The following is a 24,438-nucleotide window of genomic DNA, read 5'->3' as shown; positions in this document are numbered from 1 at the left end:
AAGAATTTTCCAGTTTATTGTGATCCACACAGTCAAAGGCTTTGGTGTAGTCAGTAAAGCAGACATTGATATTTTTCTTGAACTCTCTTGCATTATCTGTGATCCAACTAATGTTGGCAATTTGACCTCTGATTCCTCTCCTGTTTCTAAATCCAAGTTGCACACCTGAAAGTTCTCTGTTCATATACTGTTGAAGCCTGGCTTGAAGAATGTTTAACACTACTTTGCTAGCATGTGAGACGAGTGTAATTATTCAGTAGTTTGAGCATTTGTTGACATTGCCTTTCTTCAGTTCAGTTCAGTCATCCAGTCATGTCCAACTCTTTGTGACCCCATGAATTGCAGCATGCCAGGCCTCCCTGTCCATCACCAACTCCCGGAGTTCACCCAAACTCATGTCCATCAAGTCGGTGATGCCATCCAGTCATCTCATCCTCTGTCGTTCCCTTCTCCTCCTGCCCCCAATCCTGCCCAGTATCAGAGTATTTCCAGTGAGTCAACTCTTTGCATGAGGTGGCCAAAGTACTGGAGTTTCAGCTTTAGCATCAGTCCTTCCAATTAACACTCAGGACTGATCTCCTTTAGAATGGACTGGTTGGGTCTCCTTGCAGTCCAAGGGACTCTCAAGAGTCTTCTCCAACACCACAGTTCAAAAGCATCAATTCTTCAGTGCTCAGCTTTCTTCACAGTCCAACTCTCACATCCATACATGACCACTGGAAAAAACATAGCCTTGACTAGACGGACCTTTGTTGGCAAAGTAATGTCTCTGCTTTTATATGCTATCTAGGTTGGTCATAACTTTCTTTCCAAGGAGCAAGTGTCTTTTAATTTCATGGCTGCAATCACCATCTACAGTGATTTTGGAGCCCCCCAAAATAAAGTCTGATACTGTTTCCACTGTTTCCCCATCTATTTCCCATGAAGTGATGGGACCAGATGCTATTTCTAGGGAATGAAAACTGATGTTTTCCAGTCCTGTGGCCACTGCTGAGTTTTCCAAATATGCTGGCATAGTGAATGCAACACTTTTACAGCATCATCTTTGAGGATTTGAAATAACTCAACTGGAATTCCATAACCTCCACTAGATGTGTTTGTAGTTATGCTTCCTAAGGCCCACTTGACTTCATAATCCAGGATGTCTGGCTCTAGATGAGTGATCATACCATCACTGTTATCTAAGTATTTATGATTATTTTGTGTAATTCTTTTATGTATTCTTGCCACCTCTTCTTAATATCTTCTGCTTCTGTTAAGTCTATACAATGTATGCCCATTATTGTGCCCATCTTTGTATGAAATGTCCCCTTGGTATCTCCAATTGTCTTGAAAAGATCTCTAGTCATTCCCATTCTACTGTTTTCCTCTATTTCTTTGCATTAATCACTGAGGAAGACTTTCTTATCTCTCCTTGCTATTCTTTGCAACTTTGCATTCAGGTGCATGTAGCTTTCCTTTTCTCCTTTGCCTTTAGTTTCTCTTCTTTTATCAACTATTTGCAAGGCCTCCTCAGACAACCATTTTGCTTCCTTGCTTTTCTTTTCTTGGAAATGGTCTTGATCACTGTCTCCCATTCAATGTCATAAACCTCTGTCCATAGTTTTTTAGGCTCCTGTATATCAAGTATAATCCCTTGAGTCTATTTGTCACTTCCACTGTATAATTGTAAGGGATTTGATTTATGTTATACCTGAATGGTCTAGTGGTTTTTCCTACTTTCTCAATTTAAGTCTGAATTTTGCTATAAAGAGTTTATGTTCTGAGCCACAGCCAGCTCCCAGTCTTGTTTTTCTGACTGTATAGAGCTTCTCCATCTTTGGTTGCAAAGAATATAATCAATGTGATTTTGTGTTGACCATATGGTGATATCCATGTATAGAGTCTTCTCTTGTGTTGTTGGAAGAGGATGTTTGCTATGACGAGTGTGTTCTCTTGGCAAAACTCTGTTAACATTTGCCCTGCTTCATTTTGTATTCCCAAGGCCAGATTTGCCTATTACTCCCAGTATCTCTTGACTTCCTACTTTTAAATTCCAGTCCTCTATGATAAAATGGACATCCGTTTTTAGTGTTCGTTCTAGAAGGTCTTGTAGATCATCAGAGAACCATTCAACTTCAGCTTCTTTGGCATTAATGGTTGGGACATAGATTTACATTACTGTAATATTGAATGGTTTGCCTTTGAAATGAACGGAGATCATTCTGTCATTTTTGAGACTGTACCCACAGACTGCATTTCTGACTTTTTTGTTGACTATGAGGGCTACTCCATTTCTTCTAAGTGATTCTTTCCCACATTAGTCAAGATAGTGGTTATCTGAATTAAATTCACCCATTCCAATCCATTTTAGTCCACTGATTCCTAAAATGTTGATGTTCACTCTTGCTATCTCCTGTTTGGTCACTTCCGATTTACCTTGGTTCATGGACCTATCATTCCAGTGTCTCCACAAGAGACTGATTCAGACTTGCCTATGAGTGTCAAGGAGTCTCCAGGAGACAGTTTGACCTCAAGGGAAAAAACAGAGAGGAAACTCAGCCCTGCCCATCACTAGAAAATTGGATTAAAGATTTACTGAGTATTGCCCTGCCAATCAGAATATGACTCTCAGTTGGTCTCTCCCACTAGGAAGCTTCCATAAGCCTCTTATCCTTATTCATCAGAAGGCAGACAGAAAGAAAACCACAAACCACAAAACTAACCAAACTGATCACATGGACCACAGCTTTGTTTATCTCAATGAAACTATGGGCCATGATGTGTAGGGCCATCTAAGACGGATGGGTCATGGTGGAGAATTCTGGCAAAACGTGGCCCACTGGAGAAGGGAATGGCAAACCACTTCAGTATTCTTGCCTTGAGAACCCCAAGAACAGTATGAAAAGGCAAAACGATATGACACTGAAAGAACTCCCTAGGTCGGTAGGTGCCCAATATGCTACTGGAGAAGAGTGGGGAAATAACTGCAGATAGAATGAAGAGATGGAGCCAAAGCAACAACAGTGCCCAGGTGTAGATGTGACTAGTGATGGAAGTCAAGTCTGATATTGTAAAGAACAATATTGCATAGGATCTTGGAATGTTAGGTCCATAAATTGAGGTAAATTTGCTCTTAAACATAATATTAATTCTTCAATGATGAAGTGATTTATGAAAAATAGAACCTCCTCGCCATTCTGAAACTATTTAAATGTAGCCAAGTTTCTCTTAATATAAAATATAGCTTGGCTTGTCTTTTCTATATATTTCCTCTTCCTCTTGATTACATGATACTGTGCAACTCAAGGCTAATATTACCATAATTATAGTGCTTCGTCTCAATATCTAGATGAACAACTTCAGGTTTGGTCTTTTATTTTCTCAAATTCTGTGAGTTCATCTCAAAAGGCAGGTTAGTACCATTTTGTACTCAAGTCGATTTGGCGAATGAGTCCTAACAGTACTTCTTAAGTTTAAGAAATTCTAGATGTTCATATTATATGCTATAGAAGTTTCCTTACTCACTTAGATGGTTCTGGTTATTAGTGAGAATTAAATCAAATTGCTTTTAGTGTACTCTCTAAAAGCTCAATGAGAACAATGACCTAGAAATTAGGACACCAAGCTTCTAGTCCCAGTTACATCACAAGTTCCCTGCTCATCTAGCAGTTAACTTCACTGGTAGAACATGCTTATCTATTTATCTATCTATCTATCTCTATATCTATATACATATATATATATATATAGACAGAGAGAGATTATGTGTATTAAAAATAAATCTACGGGTCCTTCAGGCTCTAATTATAAGGGTGTGATTATTAGAGTTATTATTATTATAGATTTATATAATTTAGAAATCTATTTATAAATTATTTATATAGATTTATATTATAGACTTTATATAATAATAATAATAATAATAACTCTAATAATAATTAAAGTTATTATTATAGATTTATATAATTTAGAAATCTATTTATAAATTATTTATATAGATTTATATTATAGATTTTATATAATAATAATAATTATTATTATAGAACAATGACCTAGAAATTAGGACACCAAGCTTCTAGTCCCAGTTACATCACAAGTTCCCTGCCCATCTAGCAGTTAACTTCACTGGTAGAACATGCTTATCTATTTATCTATCTATCTATCTCTATATCTATATACATATATATATATATAGAGAGAGAGAGAGATTATGTGTATTAAAAATAAATCTAGGGGTCCTTCAGGCTCTAATTAAAAGGGTGTGATTATTAGAGTTGGGGTTTAAATGTGAAATAAAGCAATCTAAAGATTCCAAATGTACATACTGTACATAAACATTTTGCAGTTAAAGGTAAAACATTAATTAAATAATTTTTAATGAGTTAGATTTTCCCTTATCTTACATAAAACTTGTTAGCTTGCTTGCTTTAAAAAAAATAATTGAAATTCAGTTGACAACACTGTGTAACTTTAATGTATACAAAATAATGACTTATATACATCATAAATTGACTATCACAACAAATTTAATGAATATCCATCATCTCACATAGGTACAAAATTAAAGAAATAGAAAAACATACTTTTTCTTGTGTTGAGAACTCATGATTTGTTCTCTTTACAAGTTTCATATATAACATACAATAGTACTAATTATATTTGTCATACTGTATATTACACCACTAGAACTTATAACTGGAATTTTGTACCTTTGGACTGCCTTCATTCAACTGCCCCTCCTCATACGCTCTACCTCTAATAACCACAAATCTGAACTCTTTTCCTATAAGTTTGTTTGCTTTGAAGTATAATTGATCTACAACAGTCTGTTAGTTCTTATCACACAACATAATGATTAGATAATTCCATAAATTTCAAAATTAATCACTAAATAAGTCTAGTTATGGTCTGTCACCATACAACTATGCTACATGATTATTGTCTATATTCCCCAGACTGTGCATACAGTGACATTTATCTTGCAGCTAGAAGTTTGTATCTCTTCATATTCCTGAGTTATTTTCTTTTCCTCAGTCTGTTCCCTCTGGCAAACACTTATTTGTTCTCTGTATCTGTATCTATGAGTCTGTTTCTATTTTTTTATGTTTGGGTATTTTTGTTTGTTTTGTTTTTTAGATTCTACATGAAAATGGAATTGTAGAGTATTTGTCTTTCTCTACCTGATTGATTTGTTAGTATAATATACCCTCTATTTCCATTGAATCTGTTGCAAATGACAAGATCTCATTATTTTTCATGTCTGAGTAATATTTCAATATACCAATATACATACTATATTTTCTTTATCTATTTATGTATTGATGGGCACCAAAGTTTCTGCTGTATCTAGGCTATTGTAACTAATGATGTAATGAGTATATGGGTGCATATATTTTTTCAAATTGCATTTTTGTGCTTTTTGTTTTCTTAATTTAAATACCTAAGAGTGGAATTGCTAGCGAATATCATAATTCTATTTTTAATTTTTAGAGGAAAATCCATACTGTTTTCCATTGTGGCTGCACACATTTACATTTCCATCTACAGGTCATTGCAAACTTCCAGATGTTCAAGCTGGATTTAAAAAAGGCAGAGGAACCAGAGATCAAAGCCAACATCCACTGGATCATAGAAAAGGAAAGAGATTTCCAAAATATATATATACTTCTGCTTTATTGACTATGCCAAAGCCTTTGACTGTATGGATCACAACAAACTGTGGAAAATGCTCGATGAGATGGGAATACCAGACCACCTCCCCTACCTCCTGAGAAATCTGTATGGAAGTCAAGAAGCAGCTGTTAAAGTCAGACATGAAATTACAGTTGGGTTCCAAATTGGGAAAGGAGTACATCAAGGCTGTATATTGTCACCCACTTTATTTAAATTATTTGTAGAGTACATCATGTGAAATACCTGGCTGGATAAAGCACAAGCTGGAATCAAGATTTCAGGGGGAAATATCAATAACCTCAGATATACAGCTGACAGCACACTTATGTCAGAAAGTGAAGAAGAACTAAAGAGCCTTTTGATGAGAGTGAAACAGATGAGTGAAAAATCTGGCTTAAAACTCAACACTCAAAGAACTAAGATCATGGCATCCAGTCTCATCACTTCATGGCAAATAGATGGGGAAACAATGGAAAAATAAAGTGAGAAACTTTATTTTCTTGGGCTCCAAAATTACTGCAGATGAAGACTGAAGCCATGAAATTAAAAGATGCTTGCTCCTTGGAAGAAAAGCTATGACTAACCTGCTGCTGCTAAGTTGCTTCAGTCGTCTCCGACTCTGTGTGACCCCATAGACGGCAGCCCACCAGGCTCCCCCATCCCTGGGATTCTCCAGGCAAGAATACTGGAATGGGTTGCCATTTCCTTCTCCAATGCATGAAAGTGAAAAGTGAAAGTGAAGTCACTCAGTCATGTCCGACTCTTCATGACTCCATGGACTGCAGCCTACCAGGCTCCTCCATCCATGGGATTTTCCGAGAGACATTTCTTTGCTGACAAAGCTCCGTCTATTAAAAGCTAGTAGTCATGTATGGATATGAGAGTTGGACTATAAAGAAACCTGAGTGCTGAAGAATTGATGCTTTTGAACTGTGTTGTTGAAGAAGACTCTTGAGAGTCCCTTGGACTACAAGGTGATCAACCCAGTCCACCCTATAGGAAATCAGTCCTGAATAATCACTGGAAGGACTGATGCTGAAGCTGAAACTCCAATACTTTGGCCATGTGATGTGAAGAACTGATTCACTGGAAAACACCCAGATATTGGGCAAGATTGAAGGCAGGAGGAGAAGGGGATGACAGAGGATGAGATGGTTGGATGGCATCACTGACTCAATGGATATGAGTTTGAGCAAGCTCTGGGAGTTGGTGCTGGACAGGGAAGCCTGGTGTGCTGCAGTCCATGAGGTCACAAAGAGTCGGACACAACTGAGAGACTGAACTGAACTGAACTGAACTGAACAGTGCGTGCTGCTGCTGCTGCTAAGTCGCTTCAGTCGTATCCAACTCTGTGCGACCCCATAGATGGCAGCCCACCAGGCTCCCCCGTCCCTGGGATTCTCCAGACAAGAACACTGGAGTGGGTTGCCATTTCCTTCTCCAATGCATGAAAGTGAAAAGTGAAAGTGAAGTCGTTCAGTTGTGTCTGACTCTTAGCTACCCCATGGACTGTAACCTACTAGGCTCTTCTGTCCTTGGGATTTTTCAGGAAAGAGTACTGGAGTGGGTTGCCATTGCCTTCTCCAGAACAGTGCATGAGGGTTTCCTATTCTCAACATGCTGACCAACATGTATTATTTACTGTCTTTGTGATAATGGCTATTTTTAAGCATGTGAGGTACTATCTTACTGTTTTACTTTGTATTTCCTGGATGGTTAGTGATGTTGAGCATCGTTTTTGTGCCTATCAGCCATCTTTGGAAAAAATATTTATTCAGATTTTCTGACATTTAAAAATTCATTTCTTTGTCTTTTGATGTTGAGTTGTAGGAGTTCTTTGAATATTTTGCATATTAGTTTATCAGGTGTTTACAAACATCTTCTCCCACTCAGGAGGCAGCCTTTTCATTTGGCTGATAATTTCCTTCACTGTATAAAATCTCTTTAACTTGATGTACTCCCATTTGTTTATTTCTGCTTTTGCTTCCCTTTCCCGAGGAGCCATACTCAAAGAAATTTTACTAAGACCCATATCAAAGAAAATACTGTCTACATTTTCTACTAGAAGTTTTAGTCTTAGATATATATATAATTAATTTATTTTGAATTTATGTTTTTGCATCATATGCAAGAATAGTCCAGTTTAATTTTTTTTCATGTAACTGTCCAGTTCTCCCTAATACCATATATTGAAGACATATCTTTTCCCCATATTATATCCTTGCCTCCTTTGTCTTTGGTTAATTATTCACATAAGTGTGAGCTCAATTCTGAGTTCTCTAATCTGTTTCATCAATCTATGTGTCTGTTTTTGGGCCACTACCATGCTGTTTTAATTATTGCAGTTTCATAGTATAGTTTGAAATCAGAAAGCATCATACCTCATTTTATTCTTCTTCCTATAGAGTTTATTGAGGTCTTTTGTGTTTCCATATAAAATTTCTAATTATTTATTCTGCTGCTGCTAAGTCGCTTCAGTCATGTCCAACTCTGTGAGACCCCATAGATGGAAACCTATGAGGGTCCCCCATCCCTGGGATTCTCCAGGCAAGAATACTGGAGTGGGTTGCTATTTCCTTCTTATTTATTCTAGTTCTGTAAAAAAAAAAAAAAAAAAATTGCCATTGGTATTTTGACAGGGATTGCATTGAATTTGTAAATTGCCTTGGGAATTGTTGTCATATTAGCAATATTATTTATTCCAATTCACAAATGCAGTATATCTTTATGTTTGTGTCATCTCCATTTTTTTTTTAATCTGTGTCTTATAGTTTTCTGAGTGCAGATCTTTTATGTCTTTAGTTAGCAGGCTAATATCACTGATGAATATAGATGCAAAAATCCTTAACAAAATATCAGCAAATTGAATTAAACAGTACATTTAAAGGATGATACAATATGTTCAAGTGGAATTTATCTCAGAGATGTAAGAATAGTTCAAAATTTGGAAATTAATCAACTTGATACATCACATTAACAAACTGAAAAATAAAAATCATAGAATCATCTCAAAACATGCCAAAAGAACTTCTGAAAAAATTTAACATTAGTCAAATTGATATAGAAGGAACATAGATCAACATAGTTCAGTTAGTCAGTTTAGTCTCTCAGTTCTGTCTGACTCTTTGCAACCCCATGGACTGCAGCACACCAGGCTTCCCTACTCAACATAATAAAGACCTTATGACAAACCCACAGCTAACATTATAGTTAAATGGTGAAAAGCTAAAAATATCTCCCTTAAGATCAGGAACAATGTAAGGATGCTCAGTCTCACCACTTTTACTAAACATGGGAAATCATAGTCATAGAAATCAGGAAAAAAAGGAAATAAAATGACTAGAAACTGGAAAGAATGAAGTAAAACAGTTACTGTTTATGGATGACATGATAATATATATAGAAAGTCCTAAAAATGTCAATAATAAACTATGAGTTTGTTTGTTAATCGGGTATGAAGTGAAATGAAGTTGCTCAGTCGTGTCTGACTCTTTGTGACCCCATGGACTGTAGCCTACTACGCTCCTCCATCCATGGGACTTTCCAGGCAAGAGTACTGGAGTGGGTTGCCATTTCCTTCTCCAGAGGATCTTCCTGACCCAGGGATCGAACCCAGGTCTTCCGCACTGTAGGCAGATGCTTTACTGTCTGCACCACCGAGGAAGTCATACACCAACACAAAATCAGTTCAGTCCCTCACTCCTGTTTGTCTCTTTGTGAAGCCATGGACTGCATCACACCAGGCTTCCCCATCCAACACCAACACCCAGAGCTTGCTCAAACTCATGTCCATTGAGTCAGTGATGCCTTCCAACCATCTTATTTTCTACCATCCCCTTCTCCTTCTGCCTTCAATCTTTGCTAGCATTTGGATCTTTTCCAATGAGTCATTTCTTTGAATCAAGCAGCCAAAGTATTGGAGTTTCAGCTTCAGCATCAGTCCTTCCAATGATTATTCAGGAATGATTTCCTATAGGTTTGACTGGGTTGATCTCCTTGCAGTCCAAGGGACTCTCAAGAGTCTTCTTCAACAACACAGTTCAAAAGCAGCAATTCTTCAGCACTCAGCTTTCTTTATAGTCCAACTCTCACATCCATACAGGACTACTGGAAAAACCATAGCTTTGAATAGATGGACCTTTGTCAGCAAAGTAATGTCTCTTCTTTTTAATATGCTGTCTAGGTTGGTCATAGCTTTTCTTCCAAGGAGGAAGTGTCTTTTGATTTCATGGCTGCAGTCACAGTCTACAGTGATTTTGGAGGCAAAGAAAATAAAGTCTCTCACTGTTTCCATTGCTTCTCCATCTATTTGCCATGAAGTAATGGGACTGGATACTATGGATTTGGTTTTTTGAATGTTGAGTTTTAAGTCAGCTTTTTCATTGACCTATTTCACCTTCATCAAGAGGCTCTTTGGTTCTTCTTCACTTCCTGCCATAAGAGTGGTATCATCTGCATATCTGAGTTTATTGATATTTTTCCTGGAAATTTTGATTCTAACTTGTGCTTCATCCAGCCTGGCATTTTGAATTATATATTCTGCTTATAAGTTAAATAAGCACAGTGACAGTATACTGCCTTGACGTACTTCTTTCCAAATTTGGAACCAGTCTGTTGTTCCATGTCTGGTTTTAACTGTTGTTCCTTGGCCTACATGCAGATTTCTCAGGAGGCAGGTAAGGTGGTTTGTTATTCCCATCTTGTTAAGAATTTTCCCAGTTTGTTGTGATTCACACATTGAAAGGCTTTGTTGTAGTCAATAAAGCATAAATAGATATTTTTTCTGGAACTCTCTTGCTTTTTCTATGACCCAATACAAAATAAAAAGTTGGAAACATTAAATAAATCAATGTGTTAAGTTAATGTTTAGCAAAGCCAAGAATAAATGTAAGTTGCTATTCATGATTTAAAAATATTAAAGTAACAAATAAAATACTATATGTCTTGTGTTCTCCAGTGTGCATGCTGTCACATCCAACTTTTTGTGACCACATTGACTACATGCCCACTAGACTCCACTCTCCATCGAATTTTCTAGGCAAGAATTCTAGAGTGGGTTGCTATTTTTTATTCCAAAGTTCTCCAGAATAGGTCTCAAACAAAGATTAAAGTGAAAGTAATTTATTTTGGGGAGAATCTCAGAAGGGAACAGGAGTAGAGAAAAAATAACATTTAATCACACATGCAAAATTAGATCAATCCCCTGGTGGATCAGTGGTAAATAATTCACCTGCCAATGCAGTAGATGCAGGATACATGGGTTAGATGCCTGCATTTGGAAGATATCCTGGAGGAGGAAATGACAAGCCACTCCAGTATTTTTCCCTGAAAAATCCTATGGACAGAGGGGCCCAGTGGGCTACAGTCCATGGGGTAAGGTAGCAAAGAGTTGATCATGACTTAACAACTGTAGGCACACATACTGTTGCAAGTGGAGCTCCATTGCACTGGAGAACTCTGAAATATTCCAACCCAGGTTTATGGCAACATCATATTTATTCTTGTACATTCCTCAGTAGTTTGAAGGCAGATTCTGGAGCACTCAGTCTTTAGCAGGCCCAACTTGCCCTGTGCTTATCATGAGAACACTCTTGTCGCTAAAAAGCAGCCTCACAGGCAGGTTTTCAGGGCTTCACAATCATCTGTTTACTGTGGGTAGTATGTGTGTGCTCAGCTGTGTCTGACTCCTTGAGACTCCATGGACTGTAGCCCACCAGGTGACTCTGTCCATGGAATTTTCCAGCAAGAATATTGGAGTGGATTGCCATTTCCTACTTCAGGGGATCTTCTTGATGCAGGGACTGAACCTGTGTCTCTTGTGTCTCCTGCACTGACAGATTCTTTACCACTCTGCCACCTGGGAAGCTCTGTGAGTAGATGTGACTGCTAATAGTTTTTGCACACCAACAGATACATCAGAGTAAGTTGAGTCCACAGCAACAATCTTCTTGGATCAGGCCAGATTTCAAGCACATGAATTGATGAAAATGCATGAGTCGATTTTTGGTGAAGAGTTTAAGGCTAGTCATAGAATAAGTCTGAAATATTTCAATACCCTAGATACTGGGAAAAAAAAAACAAAAACACAACTCCAGTATATTAGACTGTGTCAACTTATTTTTCCCCTCATAGTGGAAAAATTATTGGTGAAAAACATCTAATTCATTTTCTCAAAATTGATACCAAGCAAGATCCTGTGGGGCTCCTGGGCACAAAAGTCTTTTTGTGTTGCCCGTTTCTTAATTACAGGAAATAGGCTTCATTAAGTTTCTTTGACCTTCCCTAGGTTCCAAAGATCAGGATCAAAGAATTGCTAATTAGAAAAAGGAACGGGTATGAGACCAGTCAAAAGAAACCATAGTGTAGTCTTGGGGCAGGGTGCTTGTTCCCTCTCAATTGGTACACACAACATTATCTTTGAGATATTTTACAGATACTCCAGCCAAGTGGGAGAAGTTGTATGCTGCCCACAAGGACATAGACCCCAGACAGGTTGGAACCAGAAGGTCGATGCTAGTTCCCTCTTACATCACCACCAACCAAATAGCAGAATGTCCACAAGCTGATCACACACTCTTGGACCATTACTATTGATATAAAACTCCTAATAGGTTAGGGCACACAGTTTTGAGGGCATTGGTCTGCTGTGTCCCCCTTTGCCTGACAAAGCAATACAGCTATCCTTCTCTACTTTATCCAGAACTCTGGCTCTGAGAATTTAAATAACTATTTTGGTGTCAGGGTAACGGAGGCCAGATTCGGTTTCAAAATCGCATCCCTGGATATTGTCTAGGTCTGAACAATAATACAAATTTCCTCACTCTGAGGTAAGAATTTTACATATTTCAGCAGAAATATCAGTGAGACTCAAAGTGCTACATCCAAAGTAGTGGCATCAGTATCACCTGGATACCTGTTAGAAATGAAAATCCTTGGGTCCCACTCTAGAAATACCAGAAATCCGGAACTCTGTATGTTTGTTCCAGTTACTATCTTAACAAGCTCTCAAGGTGACTCTGAAGCATACTAAAGCCACTGATAACTTTTATTAAGATTTTATCTATATATGGATAGGAAATGACAGTTCTCCCACTCTCCATCATCAAAAACATATGTTAGGTAAGTTTAAAAAGTGTATTGCATGCTGCATGCTATATTTTTTCCTTTCCTGGCTGATTTTTAAAATACACTTGAAATCATATATATACATTATATTATATATGTACATATATATAATAAACAATGTATATTTTATCCTAGTATTTTCATTTATAGGTCAAAATATTAAATACTTCCCTTTTAAAGTAATCGTATTTGGACATTACTTAGTGAACTAGATTAAAACCTTTGTTTAAATTTATGTGTTTCTGGAAAATAAGCTTTGTCTTTATTCTTAAAGGAATACTTACCTTAAAAAAAAAGGACTTGAAGTAGATGATTTTAAAAATTCTGTCCAGTTTCATATTTTTCTGTTCCAATGACTAATTGTAATTATGTATATATAACCTTCCATAGTTCTGGCTCCATTACTAAACAATGTTTGAAGAAAAATAAAAGCTCAGAAATATGTATATATATATATATATTCGGAGAAAAACTGTGAAATGCATATGTGTGTGTGTGTGTATACAAATACTATCTCTTTATATATATTTATAGTCCAGGGTTTTAATGATAGAAAACTTCCTTTACATATCAGCTAGTATTCCAAAGTTTGTAGTTGCAGCTGATATATTAGCACGTTGACCACTTGGTCTAGAAAGTATAATTTGTGAGTTGGTAATTCCCAGATTCTTCAAGACTGACTCATCTTCTCAGGGCCAGAATATATTGGCAAACCAGATCAAAGAATCAGGCAGCTGCAAAGGGAGAGGCTTCTCTAGACTCTGCGCTGCTTGCCTTGGCAACACCTTTTCTGCCCTATCAGAGCTTAGCTTTTCTGACCTATCAGAGCTATTCCTAATATCTAACTAACATTTTAACTGATGCAGCATCAGTATGTTACACCATGTTCTCTTTTTAACAGTGTGAGTCACCCTCACCAGCTTAAGCAGGTGCATTGCTTGTAAATAAGACACTCTCAGTGTAGTTTCCAACTCATGCACTGCAGCTCATTCCTATTTCACAGCAAAGAAAGTAGCTTTGCAAAGGGCAGAATCACTCTTCTGGCCCCCAAGTGCCATCACTGCAAAACTGTAAGGTAAGCTAGTGGTCCCTCTGAGGAATCAGACTCATTTAGAAATTTATATGATGATTTTGAAGTATTATCAGGACAATCAGAGATAAGAATGCATAAACAAAATGAAAGTATGCAGTATGACAACTTATAAATGCAACTAATTGTCTATTTTGAGGCAACTAAAGACAGTGTCTCTTAACTCAATGTTCTCTAGTTAAGAGATTCCTAGAAGATTATAAGAACAAAATAAATGTTATCTTAGTAAATAATCAAAATGATCAAAGCATGAACCCACACTGGACTGCTGCTAAGTGTCTGAGATCCATTCAAAAGAAAAGTCTGATTTTATTGGCAGAAGAGCCGGGAAGTGTGGAGATTCTCTATCTCTAGTAGCAAGGTCATTTAAGGTCACTCAGATCTTCTCTGACATATTTTAAGAGTCATGACTACAAGTAGAGCAAAATATTTCATTTTATTTTCATTTGCTAAATCTGTAGATAATACAGCCATAATCTTCTTGCAGTTTTAAAACTGCGAAAAGAGACAAAGGGAGCAATCTCAGAATAAATAACTTGCATAGAAATAGACTTTATTTAAAATTTTCAAATTATTTATTTCCCCCTATATGAGGTAAATTTTACTTTCATTTGAAATACGGGGAAACAGAGAGAGTGAATGATTTGATATAGGGTCCTGAACTTTAGCAACAAGACTAATGTTCATGGTTTCTGTAGATGAGAAGAATATTCTGCCCTGCCATAGGACTCTAAAACCAACTTACTGGGTGTATATGGTTCTTATCTGACCTATACCAATGTTTCTCCATTCAGAAAATAAGACTAATTTGTTGTTGTTAAGTTGCTGTCTGACTGTTTGTGACCCCATGGGCTGTAGCACGCCAGTCTACTCTGTCCACTATTATCTTCCAGAGCCTGCTCAAATCCATGCCTATTTTGTTGGTGATGCTATCTAACCATCTCACTCTCTGCCACCCCCTTCTCATTTTGCCTTCAATCTTTCCCAGCATCAGTCTTTTCCAATAATTTGGCTCTTTATATCAGGTGCCCAAAGTATTGGTGCTTCAGCTTCAGCATCAGTCTTCCAATGAATATTCAGGGTTGATTTCCTTTAAGACTAACTAGTTTGATCTCCTCGAAGTCCAAGGGACTCTCAAGAGTCTTCTCAGTACCACAGTTTGAAAGCATCAATTCTTCCATGCTCAGCCTTCTGTACGGTCCAACTCTCAATATCCATACTTGACTACTGGAAAAACTATACCTTTGACTATTTGGATCTTTCTCAGCAAAATGATGGATTTGCTTTTTAATACACAGGAAGATACCCTGGAGGAGGGCATGGCAACCCACTCCAGTGTTGTTGCCTGGAGAATCCCCATGGACACAGGAGCCTGGTGCACTACAGACCATAGGATTACAAAGAGTCAGACACAACTGAAGTGACACAGCCTGCACACACACTAGGTTTGTCATAACTCTCCTTCCAAGAAGCAAGTGCATTCTAATTTCATAGCTGCAATCATAATCCACAGTGATTTCAGAGCTCAAGAAGAGAAAAATCTGTCACTGTTTCCACTTGTTCCCCTTCTATTTGCCAAGAAGTGATGGAACTGGATGTCATGACCTTAGTTTTCTTAATATTGAATTTTAGGCCAGCTTTTTCATTCTCCTCTTTCACCCTCATCAAGAGACTCTTTAGTTCCTCTTTACTTTTTGTCATTAAGGTGGTGTCATCTGCGTATCTGAAGTTATTGATATTTATCCTGGTAATTTTGATTCCATCTTGTAACTCATTCAGCCTGGCATTTCACATGATGTACTCTACATATAAGTTAAGTAAACAGGGTGATAATATACAGCCTTTTCATACTCTGTTACCAGTTTTGAATCAGTCAGTGCTTCTATGCAATGGTCTCTGTTGTTTATTGACCTTTATACAAATTTCCCAGGAGACAGGTAAGATGGTCTAACATTCCCATTTCTTTAAAAAATTTTCCAGTTTGTTGTGATCCACACACTCAAAGACTTTAAAAAGTCAATGAAGCAGATGTTTTTTCTGGAATTCCCTTGAAGGCTCTTTTGACTTCACACTCCAGGATATCTTCTTCTACTTGAATGACCACACTATCATGGTTGTCGGGGTCATTAAGACCCCTTTTTGTACAATTCTTCTGTGTATTCTCAAGAAATGCTGGGCTGGATGAAGCACAAGCTGGAATGAAGATTGCCAGGGGCAAATATCAATAACCTCAGATATGCAGATGACATCACCCTTATGGCAGAAAGCGAAGAAGAACTAAAGACTCCTGATGAAAGTGTAAGAGGAGAGTGAAAAAGTTGGCTTAAAGCTCAACATTCAGAAAACTAAGATCATGTCATCCAGTCCCATCACTTCATGGGAAATAGATTGGGAAACAGTGACAGACTTTATTTTCTGGGGCTCCAAAATCATGCAGATGGTGACTGCAACCATGAAATTAAAAGAGGCTTACTCCTTGGAAGAAAAGTTATGACCAACCTAGACAGCATATTAAAGAGCAGAGACATTACTTTTCCAACAAAGGTCCATCTAGTCAAGGCTATGGTTTTTCCAGTAGTCATGTATGGATGTGAGAGTTGGACTATAAAGAAAGCTGAGCACAGAAGAATTGATGCTTTTGAACTGTGATGTTGGAGAAGACTTTTGAGAGTCCCTTGGACTGCAAGGAGATCCAACCAGTCCATCCTGAAGGAAATCAGTCCTGAATATTCATTAGAAGGACTGATGCTGAAGCTGAAACTTCAATACTTTGGCCACCTGATGTGAAGAAATGACTCATTTGAAAAGACCCTGATGCTGGGAAAGATTGAAAGTGGGAGGAGAAGGGGATGACAGAGGATGAGATGGTTGGATGGCATCAGGAACTCAGTGACATGCGTTTGAGCAAACTCCAGGAGTTGGTGATGGACAAGGAGGCCTGGCATGCTGCAGTCCATGTGGTTGCAAAAAGCCGAACATGGCTGAGTGACTGAACAGAACTGAACTCTGTGTATTCTTGCCACCTCTTCTTTACCTCTTGTGTCTCTGTTAGGTCCTTACAGTTTCTGTCCTTTATCATCTCCATCCTTGCATGAAATATCCTCTTGATATCTCCAGTTTTCTTGCAGAGATCTCTAGGTTTTTCCACTCTACTCTTTTCCTCTATGTTTTTGCACTGTTTTTTGAAGAAGGCCTTATCTCTCCTTGCTATTCTCTGGAACTCTGCATTCACTTGGGCATATCTTTCCCTTTCTGCCTTGCTTTTTCTTGTCTTCTTTCCTCAGCTATTTGTAAAACTTCCTCAGCCAATCACTTTGCCTTCTTGCATTTCTTTCTTCTTTGTGATGGTTTTGGTCACTGCCTTATATATAATGTTATGAACCTCTGTCCATAGTTCTTCCAGTACTCTGTGTACCAGATCTAATCCCTTGAATTTATTCATCACCTCCAGCATATAATTATAAGGGACTTGATTTAAATCATATCTGGATGGCCTGGTGTTTCCCCCCACTTTCTTTTGTTTAAGCTTAAATTTTGCTATAAGAATCTGATGATCCAAGCCACAGTTGCCTCCAGGTCTTGTTTTGCTGACTGTGTAGAGCTTCTCCATCTTCAGCTGCAAAGAATGTAATCAATCTGATATTAGTATTGACCATTTGGTGATATCCATGTGTAAAGTCACCTCTTGTGTTGTTGCAAAATGGTGTTTGCTATCATAGCATGTTCTCTTGGCAAAACTCTGTTAGCTTTTGCCCTGCTTCATTTTGTACCCCATGGCCAAATTTGACTGTTAACTCCAGATATCTCTTTACTTCCCTACTTTTGCATTCCAGTCTCCTATGATGAAAAGGACTTTTTTTTTTTTTTTTGGTGTTAGTTCTAGTATGTCTTCACAGAACTCATCAACTTCACCTTCTTCAGCATCAATGGTTGGGACATACAATTGGAGTACTGTGATGTTGAATGGTGTGCTTTGAGAAAAACAGATCATTCTGTCATTTATGAGATTGCACTCAAGTACCACATTTCTGACTCTTGTTGATTATAAGGGCTACTCTATTTCTTCTAAGGAATTCTTGCCCATAGAAGTTGATATAATGGTAGTCTGATTTAAATTCTCTTATTCTTTTTTTTTTAATTTTATTTTATTTTTAAACTTTACATAATTGCATTAGTTTTGCCAAATATCAAAATGAATCTGCCACAGGTATACATGTGTTCCCCATCCTGAACCCTCCTCCATCCTCCCTCCCCGTACCATCCCTCTGGGTCATCCCAGTGCACTAGCCCCAAGCATCCAGTATCGTGCATCGAACCTGGACTGGCAACTCGTTTCTTACATGATATTTTACATGTTTCAATGCCATTCTCCCAAATCTTCCCACCGTCTCCCTCTCCCACAGAGTCCATAAGACTGTTCTATACATCAGTATCTCTTTTGCTGTCTCATACACCGGGTTATTGTTACCATCTTTCTAAATTCCATATATATGCATTAGTATACTGTATTGGTGTTTTTCCTTCTGGCTTACTTCACTCTGTATAATAGGCTCCAGTTTCATCCACCTCATTAGAACTGATTCAAATGTATTCTTTTTAATGGCTGAGTAATACTCCATTGTGTATATGTACCACCGCTTTCTTATCCATTCATCTGCTGATGGACATCTAGGTTGCTTCCATGTCCTGGCTATTATAAACAGTGCTGCGATGAACATTGGGGTACACGTGTCTCTTTCCCTTCTGGTTTTCTCAGTGTGTATGCCCAGCAGTGGGATTGCTGGGTCATAAGGCAGTTCTATTTCCAGTTTTTTAAGGAATCTCCACACTGTTCTCCATAGTGGCTGTAGTAGTTTGCATTTCCACCAACAGTGTAAGAGGGTTCCCTTTTCTCCACACCCTCTCCAGCATTTATTATTTGTAGACTTTTGGATCACAGCCATTCTGACTGGCGTGAAATGGTACCTCATAGTGGTTTTGATTTGCATTTCTCTGATAATGAGTGATGTTGAGCATCTTTTCATGTGTTTGTTAGCCATCTGTATGTCTTCTTTGGAGAAATGTCTATTTAGTTCTTTGGCCCATTTTTTGATTGGGTCATTTATTTTTCTGGAGTTGAGCTGTAGGAGTTGCTTGTATATTTTTGAGATTAGTTGTTTGTCAGTTGCTTCATTTGCTATTATTTTCTCCCATTCTGAAGGCTGTCTTTTCACCTTGCTAATAGTTTCCTTTGATGTGCAGAAGCTTTTAAGGTTAATTAGGCCCCATTTGTTTATTTTTGCTTTTATTTCCAATATTCTGGGAGGTGGGTCATAGAGGATCCTGCTGTGATGTATGTCAGAGAGTGTTTTGCCTATGTTCTCCTCTAGGAGTTTTATAGTTTCTGGTCTTACGTTGAGATCTTTAATCCATTTTGAGTTTATTTTTGTGTATGGTGTTAGAAAGTGTTATAGTTTCATTCTTTTACAAGTGGTTGACCAGATTTCCCAGCACCACTTGTTAAAGAGATTGTCTTTAATCCATTGTATATTCTTGCCTTCTTTGTCAAAGATAAGGTGTCCATAGGTGCGTGGATTTATCTCTGGGCTTTCTATTTTGTTGCATTGATCTATTTCTGTCTTTGTGCCAGTACCATACTGTCTTGATAACTGTGGCTTTGTAGTAGAGCCTGAAGTCAGGTAGGTTGATTCCTCCAGTTCCATTCTTCTTTCTCAAGATGGCTTTGGCTATTCGAGGTTTTTTGTATTTCCATACAAATTGTGAAATTATTTGTTCTAGCTCTGTGAAGAATACTATTGGTAGCTTGATAGGGATTGCATTGAATCTATAAATTGCTTTGGGTAGTATACTCATTTTCACTATATTGATTCTTCCAATCCATGAACATGGTATATATCTCCATCTATTATTGTCCTCTTTGATTTCTTTCACCAGTGTTTTATAGTTTTCTATATATAGGTCTTTAGTTTCTTTAGGTAGATATATTCCTAAGTATTTTATTCTTTCTGTTGCAATGGTGAATGGAATTGTTTCCTTAATTTCTCTTTCTGTTTTCTCATTATTAGTGTATAGGAATGCAAGGGATTTCTGTGTGTTGATTTTATAGCCTGCAACTTTACTATAGTCATTGATTAGTTCTAGTAATTTTCTGGTGGAGTCTTTAGGGTTTTCTATGTAGAGGATCATGTCATCTGCAAATAGTGTGAGTTTTACTTCTTCTTTTCCAATTTGGATTCCTTTTATTTCTTTTTCTGCTCTGATTGCTGTGGCCAAAACTTCCAAAACTATGTTGAATAGTAATGGTGAAAGTGGGCACCCTTGTCTTGTTCCTGACTTTAGAGGAAATGCTTTCAGTTTTTCACCATTGAGGATAATGTTTGCTGTGGGTTTGTCATATATAGCTTTTATTATGTTGAGGTATGTTCCTTCTATTCCTGATTTCTGGAGAGTTTTTATCATAACTGGATGTTGAATTTTGTCAAAGGCTTTCTCTGCATCTATTGAGATAATCATATGGTTTTTATTTTTCAATTTGTTAATGTGGTGTATTACATTGATTGATTTGCGGATATTGAAGAATCCTTGCATCCCTGGGAGAAAGCCCACTTGGTCATGGTGTATGATCTTTTTAATGTGTTGTTGGATTCTGATTGCTAGAATTTTGTTAAGGATTTTTGCATCTATGTTCATCAGTGATATTAGCCTGTAGTTTTCTTTTTTTGTGGGATCTTTGTCAGGTTTTGATATTAGGGTGATGGTGGCCTCATAGAATGATTTGGAAGTTTATCTTCCTATGCAATTTTTTGGAAGAGTTTGAGTAGGATAGGTGTTAGCTCTTCTCTAAATTTTTGGTAGAATTCAGCTGTGAAGCCGTGTGGACCTGGGCTTTTGTTTGCTGGAAGATTTTTGATTACAGTTTCAATTTCCGTGCTTGTGATGGGTCTGTTAAGATTTTCTATTTCTTCCTGGTTGAGTTTTGGAAGGTTGTACTTTTCTAAGAATTTGTCCATTTCTTCCACGTTGTCCATTTTATTGGCATATAATTATTGATAGTAGTCTCTTATGATCCTTTGTATTTCTGTGTTGTCTGTTGTGATCTCTCCATTTTCATTTCTAATTTTATTGATTTGATTTTTCTCCCTTTGTTTCTTGATGAGTCTGGCTAATGGTTTGTCAATTTTATTTATTCTCTCAAAGAACCAGCTTTTGGTTTTGTTGATTTTTGCTATGGTCTCTTTTGTTTCTTTTGCATTTATTTCTGCTCTAATTTTTAAGATTTCTTTCCTCTACTAACCCTGGGGTTCTTCATTTCTTCCTTTTCTAGTTGCTTTAGGTGTAGAGTTAGGTTATTTATTTGACTTTTTTCTTGTTTCTTGAGGTGTGCCTGTATTGCTATGAACTTTCCCCTTAGGACTGCTTTTACCGTGTCCCAAAGGTTTTGGATTGTTGTGTTTTCATTTTCATTCATTTCTATGAAAATTTTGATTTCTTTTTTGATTTCTTGTGTGATTTGTTGGCTATTCATCAGCGTGTTGTTCAGCCTCCATATGTTGGAATTTTTAATAGTTTTTCTCCTGTAATTGAGATCTAATCTTACTGCATTGTGTTCAGAAAAGATGCTTGGAATGATTTCTATTTTTTTGAATTTACCAAGGCTAGCTTTATGGCCCAGGATGTGATCTATCCTGGAGAAGGTTCCATGTGTGCTTGAGAAAAAGGTGAAATTCATTGTTTTGGGATGAAATGTCCTATAGACATCAATTAGGTCTAACTGGTCTATTGTATCGTTTAAAGTTTGTGTTTCCTTGTTAATTTTCTGTTTAGTTGATCTATCCATAGGTGTGAGTGGGGTATTAAAGTCTCCCACTATTATTGTGTTATTGTTAATTTCTCCTTTCATACTTGTTAGCATTTGTCTTACATACTGTGGTGCTCCCGTGTTGGGTGCATATATATTTATAGTTGTTATGTCTTCTTCTTGGATTGATCCTTTGATCATTATGTAGTGACCTTCTTTGTCTCTTTTCACAGCCTTTTTTTAAAGTCTATTTTATCTGATATGAGTATTGCTACTCCAGCTTTCTTTTGGTCCCTATTTGCATGGAAAATCTTTTTCCAGCCCTTCACTTTCAATCTGTATGTGTCCATACACAACATATGTAGGGGTCTTGTTTTTGTATCCATTCAGCCAGTCTTTGTCTTTTGGTTGGGGCATTCAACCCATTTACGTTTAAGGTAATTACTGATAAGTATGATCCCACTGCCATTTACTTTATTGTTTTGGGTTCGAATTTATACACCCTTTTTGTGTTTCCTGTCTAGAGAATATCCTTTAGTATTTGTTGGAGAGCTGGTTTGGTGGTGCTGAATTCTCTCAGCTTTTGCTTTTCTGAAAAGCTTTTGATTTCTCCTTCATACTTGAATGAGATCCTTGCTGGGTACAATAATCTGGGCTGTAGGTTATTTTCTTTCATCATTTTAAGTATGTCTTGCCATTCCCTCCTGGCTTGAAGTGTTTCTATTGAAAGATCAGCTGTTATCCTTATGGGAATTCCCTTGTGTGATATTTGTTGTTTTTCCCTTGCTGCTTTTAATATTTGTTCTTTGTTTTTGATCTTTGTTAATTTGATTAATATGTGTCTTGGGGTGTTTCACCTTGGGTTTATCCTGTTTGGGACTCTCTGGGTTTCTTGGACTTGGGTGATTATTTCCTTCCCCATTTTAGGGAAGTTTTCAACTATTATCTCCTCAAGTATTTTCTCATGGTCTTTCTTTTTGTCTTCTTCTTCTGGAACCCCTATGATTCGAATGTTGTAGCGTTTAATATTGTCCTGGATGTCTCTGAGATTGTCCTCATTTCTTTTAATTTGTTTTTCTTTTATCCTCTCTGATTCATTTATTTCTACCATTTTATCTTCTAATTCACTAATCCTATATTCTGCCTCTGTTATTCTACTATTTGTTGCCTCCAGAGTGTTTTTAATTTCATTTATTGCATTATTCATTATATATTGACTCTTTTTTATTTCTTCTAGGTCCTTGTTAAACCTTTTTTGCATCTTCTCAATCCTTGTCTCCAGGCTATTTATCTGTGATTCCATTTCAATTTCAAGATTTTGGATCAATTTCACTATCATTATTCAGAATTCTTTATCAGGTAGATTCCCTATCTCTTCCCCTTTTGTTTGGTTTGGTGGGCATTTATCCTGTTCCTTTATCTGCTGGGTATTCCTCTGTCTCTTCATCTTGTTTAAATTGCTGAGTTTGGGGTGTCCTTTCTGTATTCTGGCAGTTTGTGGAGTTCTCTTTATTGTGGCGTTTCCTCACTGTGTGTGGGTTTGTACAGGTGGTTTGTCAAGGTTTCCTGGTTAGGGAAGCTTGTGTCAGTGTTCTGGTGGGTGGAGCTGTATTTCTTCTTTCTCCTGTAGAAGAGTTGGGTTGCTTTTCTGGGTGCCTGATGTCCTCTGCCGGCATTCAGAAGTTGTTTTGTGGAATTTACTCGATGTTTAAATGCTCTTTTGATGAATTTGTGGGGGAGAAAGTGTTCTCCCCATCCTACTCCTCCGCCATCTTGGCTCCTCCCAAATTCTCTTATTCTTATCCATTTTAGTGCATTGATTTATAAAGCCATCTTCTACTTGAAAGTACAGTCACTCAGTAGTGCCATGTCAGACTCTTTGAACCCTATGGACTGTAGCCCACCAGGTTTCTCCTCCATCCACGGGATTTTCCAGGCAAGAATACTGTAGCCCACGAAGCTCCTCTGTCCATGGGATTTTTCCAGGCAAGAATACTGAAGTGGTTTGACACTTTCTTCTCCAGGGGATCTTCCCAGCCCAGGGATTGAACTCAGGTCTCCTGCATTGTAGGCAGACTCTTTACCCTCTGAGCCACCAGAGAATCCTTTGACCAGGTCTAATTTACCTTGATTCATGGGCCTAACATTCCAGGTTCCTATCAATTCCTTTACACCATCTGATTTAACTTTCACCACCAGACACATCCACAACTGAGTGTTGTTTCTGCTTTGGCCCAGCTGCTTCATTCTTGGGGCTGTTAGTAATTGCCTTCCACTCTTCCCCAGTAGCATATTGGACAACTTCCAAACAGGGGGGCTTATCTTTCAATGTCATATATTTTTGCCTTTTTATACTGTTCATGTGTTTCTGACACCATGAATACTCGAGTGGCTTGCCATTTCCTCCTCCAGTGGGCCACATTATGTCAGAACTTTGCACTATGACCTGTCCATCTTGGGTGGCCCTTCACGACATGGCTCATAGCCCTTTTGCCACAACAAGTCAGTGATCCATGAGGGTAATAGTTCCACGAAGACTAATAGCTTCTATAGAAAGATGTCCTCATTCCATTTTTGTACTGGAAGTTTGGATGAGATTTACCCAACTATCAACTCTAGAGTTGACCATTATTAGCTTAATACATCAAGATATCACGTCATGATGACCATGATGATGACGAAAGATGCAGAGGGGTACTCATGATCTAAACAATTGATCTCTTCAACTGTGAAGTGAACTTCACAATTTTTTTTTTCTGAACTAGAAACA

The sequence above is a fragment of the Bos grunniens genome, chromosome 24 (genome assembly GCF_055505025.1).
Source record: "Bos grunniens cultivar Pamir isolate PY7600 chromosome 24, Bosgru_T2T1.0, whole genome shotgun sequence".
NCBI classification, from domain to species: domain Eukaryota; kingdom Metazoa; phylum Chordata; class Mammalia; order Artiodactyla; family Bovidae; genus Bos; species Bos grunniens.
The sequence above is the reverse complement of the archived record's forward strand: the minus strand, read 5'-3'. Positions refer to the sequence as shown.